Genomic DNA, 6,000 nt, shown 5'->3' on the forward strand with positions numbered 1-6,000 from the left:
TATCTCAAAAAATCTGCAACTACGTTTGCTCAATCTTTTGAAAACATAGGATCCCACATTCAGAATTTATTCAAGAATTGAAGTCGATGGCTTCTAAATTTGAAGTTTTATGGGTGAAGGCTTGTTGGGATGTGGTGTTTCATGTAGTGTGTTGGCATATTTGGAAGCTTCAAAAACAGTTCGTATCATAATGAGGTGATTCCAGATATGGGTGCTGTTGGTGAAATTGTTTGGAATTCATGTGCAGAGTTGATAGGCGCTCTAGTTTGGCTGGCTAATGTTATGAATGAAGTGCAATTGTTTGCATTGAGTGGCTTTATTGCACACCAACATAAGATGATTGATCAATTCCAGATTACATTTCGGTTTGCTTCAGCATCCTTGAGAGGCTTTGATATGGTGTGTTATGCAGCTTATACCCCAACCAAATTTCTTTTTATTGGTGGGCTGAAAAGATTGTCAAATTGCGAGATAATTGAAGGTGAATGCTGCAATGTTTTTTCAGATCTTCGTAAGGGACAGAAGGTGGAGTTGATTTCTAACTCATTTAAGTGGTGTAGACTTATTTCTGCAGCTACAGATGGGCGTCGATTGTCTGCTTCAACCCTTGCTTTGGCTCGTGATTTTGAGATTGATCAGGTGCTATGTAAAGGGCCATTGTTGGCCATGGGTAGTGTTCTTCTTATGCTTGTGTAATCAATTATTTTGGAAGGTTAAGCCACCGGATTGGCTACCCTCGATGGGTGATCCCATATAACTTTTTATCTTTATTAATAAAAATTCAGGGAAACCCCAACGTCCTTTCTTAAAAAAAAATCTACTCCTATTGGATCCATACAATCTGATGGACAGTCTTGAGATAGAGTGAGAGGAAGAAGAGAGCGGGATCGAATTGATCCCTTTTGGATAAAGGAAAGAAAATCCCCCGAGCTACTGCTGTTAGGTCCACTTACCAGGACATGGAAGATGAAAACATTGACCTGAGGCTTATGATGCAAGAAATGTAGCTGAAGATGGCCGAAAATGAGATACTAGCAAAAGCCACTCACTACCGATAGAGCAAGCTAAGTTGCTAGTTGTTGATAAAAAAAAATTGTGAGGAAGATATGACTAACCCGAATTTGCAACATCTTTTTGGAAAGCTTTTAAAAGATTAGGGGATGCCCTGGCCGTCTTTTTTCATAGAAATAAGTCAAGCAAAGACATGTCTTTCTGTTTTTTTTTAGCTCGAATCACACCACGATGGATTCAGATATGCAAAGAGAAATATTGGTAAACTAACTATATGAAATCAAAAGAAATAGGTAAAAGGATCTGGATATTACATTTTTCGGATTGGGGAGTTTGTTTGGTTCTCTAAGGCTTTCAATAAGTATGACATTTTAGGGCTTATGTGAGAAAGGGTCGGAGCACAGGCGGTGCTTGGGTAGACTTCTACTACGAGGTCAACACTTAGGTATATGATTTCTAAATGAACCTTTTTTATCCCTAGACTCCGGGGGTCTAACACCTATTTATGAGAATTCTGTATGAGATATGGATCCAAAATTTTCTGGACTTTAATACATGCCAAATAGATCAGTTCTTATCCTCATAGAGAATAAGACTCATCTAGGAAGAGTACCTCCTTTGAGAGGTTTATCTGTGTGCTCAAAGGGACCACACACACCAAAGTGTTGTCCAAGGCGGGACCACACACTGGTGTGTCATCCTAGGGTAGGTCGTCTGATATATGTGACCACAAATAGGGTTGTCATCCCATACCAAAATAGGATTTTTCGAGCTTCTTTTTGGCCGACACTACAAAATTTTGTACTATTAACTATGATCATGAGTCGTAAAAGTTGTAGTAAATAAACTTTAACTATCATAGTGGAGTCATAGTGGTTAGTGTCATATCTAATAGCATTAACTATGGCCAAGGGCCGTACTTAATAACAATAGACTATTAAGTATGGCCAGGGGCCATAGTTTCATGCTATACCAGTCAATCAGTCACCATGTTAAAATCTAATCTTAAGTAGTTGGTTCAAGTAATCATTGTTTATTCAAGTAATGTACTCAGATCATGATCCAACATTGGTTTCAACATGTTTGCAGATTTGTCAGAATCTATGTTTGCCATCACACATCATGAGTGGGATCAATTATCAGATCAATAGTAGATATGAAGACAAACAAGGAACAACAAATTATAGAAATCAGAATCCAGGAAAAATCTAAAATTTCTAAGATGTAACCAGCTCCTCTCCTTTATGCTTGATTTCTTCAAATATTTGTTAAAAATGCAAAGGATATAACCAACACCAAAGTTCATATGCTCACTAAGCAGTGCATTGTAAAGAATATCACTAAAGCTTAAAGCAATTATTCAACAGTTAGAAGTACCATGAATCACTCGTTATGTTCTCTTGATCTTAAAGAATATTCTGATCTAACATAGCATATGGTGGTACAGACCTGCCTCCGTACAGGATGTGTGGCGTATATTGAAAATCAGTCTAAATAGTTTGGATGGTACAGACATGCTACACTTTTGAACTGGATTGTTGAGACTGTTTGGGTTTTCACAAAGCGAAATCAGGCTGGTTTCAGAGGAGAAAATAGATTTTCAAAAAAAAAATTATAATCTTGTCGAGCAAATTTATAATCTCGTCAAGCAAAGTTGAGCCAATTTTTGGAACAACTGGGTTGCCAAGACTATTTTGTGGTCTCGCCAAACGAGGTCAGGTCAATGATAGGAAGTGATTGTGTATTATTGATTTCAACTCAGGATGAGGAGTAGGCGACCGTGAGGGTTGTTGTGCAGGCTGTGACATCTTATGAAGCATTATCCATCCACATTGTTGACTTGGTATGAACTTACAAATGCTTTTGGGGAAAGGAAATGTTGGGCTTCAGACAAGGGTAGCACAAGAGATATGTAGCTCATTATCATGTCTTTTAAGCCATTTTGATTTTTGATGCTTTTATGAATTTTTTTTTAAGAATTTTTGTAAAAAGCTTATAGAGGAAAATACAATAAGTCCTACAGTTGTACCCATGTGCAGTTGTACAGGGCTTGAGGATCAATGAGACGCAAGGCATCCTGCTCCAGTGAAGGAGGTTAGGTAAACTTTGGTTAGGTGGACCCAGATAAAAAAGGATTGAGTTTCCCGTGCACACTTTAAACTTAAGATCCTTTTGACTAGACTCTTGAGTGACTATGATGCATGATTTAGGAAATGTGCCAATGGGACTCATGCTTTTTGTAGAAAAAATGGTAGCCAGTGGTGATGTGATCATAATGAATGATCAATCATTTATAGTCAGAGTTTCGCACTCTTTTCTCCTTTCTCAAGAATTTGGAACCTTCTTGTCAAGCAAGTTCCTGCATCTGAGATTCCTACGCCTTAGGCTTTCTTCATCTTAAGTTAAATAAGATAAAGATACTTGACTTTATTGGATTTTTTTTTCTTATTCTGCCTTGGCTTCAAGTGAGTAGTTATAGGAACATGAGATTATGTCTCAAAGCATTCTTGTTAGGTCTAATAGTCTCCACTATGGCTTGAACTCTAAAGGGCTAAAGCTTGATGAGAATTTTTTCAAGTGCACTATCTACCCCTAGGTAAGCTCTATGGAGTCTTTGTTTTTAACTTGAAAGGGGTTTGTTCTTAACTTTTGTAATCCTTTTACTTAAGACCTGGCAATCATGTATCTCATGACTACCCAGTTCAAAAGAGATGGCATTATATATTCAACATTTGTCTTCAAAAGTCATATGATCAGATCATGTCACTTTGCCATAGGTTCAGAGGTAAGTGTTGGCTTTCTTCTAGCATATTTTTTTGGTTTCAACCTCTACCTCTAAGGTAGTTATTTGACTCGAACTTGCCTCTATGCCATGGAAGTAGAGATGAGTATTAGTTTTTTTCATAACGCTTTTTCTTGTCTAACCTCTACCCTTGAGGCAATCTTATGAGTGGAGCCTGTCACCACGCCATAGACTTGGAGTAAGTGTTAGGCCTTTTATGCATTGCCTCTCTTTGTACTCTTTTTTCTTTTTTGCGTACTTTTATGATGTTTTTTTATAAAGATAAAAGGAAAAGCCTCTTAGGGAATCAACATGTACAGAGACATTCAACACCTAACTCTTTTCTTAGAGAGTTGGTCACCTATATGGGTTTTCAAAGGATCTACATTTATGCATTGATGATAATCATGTGCCCCTATAACTCATCTTTATATACTCATAGAAGCAGCTTGACCTCACCATATTACTGCATTATCTTTTCCTAAGACTAGAATGTTCTATATGTGATAGGCCCTCTTGTATAAGTACACATTTGAGGGAAGGACCAGATTCATTCGAAAACAAGATCTCTGACATTAAATGATCTCTCAATCACATGCTTTGCATAATGACACTCTATCCCTCTTCCATAATTGTTTGAGATAAGGTGAACTGGTTTATCGAGACTATTTAGGTCTCGTCAAATGAGGTCAGACTAGTTTATAGGACAACTAGGTTGTCGAGACAGTTTGGGTCTCACCAAATGATGTTGAGCCTATGTCATAAATAACTAGGTTATAGAGATTGTTTGGGTCTCGTCGAACGAGGTCGAGCCAATTTGGGAGAAATTATTTGTACGCTTGGCTGCTAGAGGTTTTCTCTCATCTAATGGGGAAGGGTTGTAATATCACGCTTTTTAAGTCTGGGAGAAAAATTGTTTGAGGCTCAATTTTTAGATTAATGTCTTTGAGTCTAGGCTTGGCACAGGTCCCATCGACAAGGTCGTAACAAGCCATCGAAGCAAGATAAAAAGTTTTATTTTTTACTTTTAAATTTAAGCAAAATTTGGGTTATTTTTAGGCAAAATTCAGAATTTGATATTCGTGTAATATGTCATTGGATATGTCTCTGAATTTTGAGCGCAGCAATATTTTACTTCCCTGAATTCGAGTTTCGCTTGGCCCAAAAATTGCAGCTTTTCAAATTTTGAGTAATTTGTCAAAATGGATCTAGAGTTGGATCTGATTGGGTCTGATGCATATGATCCGAATTAATATGGGTTTGGATCTGATTCACAACCCACTTTAATCTAGGTCTGATCCTGATTTCGGTCTAATTTTATTTTGGATATGGGTTTGGATTTTTGGATCTGGATCCAAATCTATGTCCAAAAACATTTTAGCTTTAAATTTAGTTTAAAGATTTAAAATAAAGTTAGTTGGAGTTAAAAAGACTCCTAGAGTAATTAAACTAACTTTGAAATTTTGAAATTTATTTAATTAATAATTAAAATAAATTTTATTAATTCTAAAAATTGGGTTTAGGGCAGATTAGGACTTCTTAAAAGAGTCTTCCTACTTACCTAAGAAGCCCCAAGAGGAATTAAGAAAGACTTAAAAGAATTGGAAAGTTTTGAAAAAAAAATCAACACAAATTTTTTTTAAATTTTGGAAACTTGAGAGAGAAAGAGAGAGTTTCACATATTGGAAACTCTCCTTCTCCAAGGGCTGGAGAAGGAGGGGCATCACCCTCCTCTCCCTCACTTTATATAAAAAAAAAGGAAAGAAAAGATAGAGAAAAGAGAAAGAGAGAAAAGAGAGAGAGAAAGAGAGGAAGAAAGAGAGAGAAAGAGAGGAAGAAAGAGAGAAAAAGAGAGGAAGAAGGAGGAAGGAGAAAGAGCTCAAGTCTCCAGTTGTCAGACATTTTTTACCATTGGTTTTGGTTCTTTTTCTCGATTCTTGCAAGGTATGGGTCTCTTCTTTTGAAATAAGTGAGAAATCGATTACCAATTCGATTCTCATGCTATACCTTGGTGTAAACCATGGTAGAAGAGTAGATCTATGGGGACACTCTAAAATACACGAAAGAGAATTCATGGATCCTCTTCCATGTATGCATTTTTTATTCTTTTCATCCTTTCAAAATTAAAATTCTATACATAGTTATTTTTAGGTTAAAACAATTCATTTCATGACAAGAGATAGTTATTTATGTGTATACATACTAAT

This window comes from Nuphar pumila, chromosome 13, assembly GCF_984573655.1.
Source record: "Nuphar pumila chromosome 13, dmNupPumi1.hap1.1, whole genome shotgun sequence".
Classification (NCBI taxonomy): domain Eukaryota; kingdom Viridiplantae; phylum Streptophyta; class Magnoliopsida; order Nymphaeales; family Nymphaeaceae; genus Nuphar; species Nuphar pumila.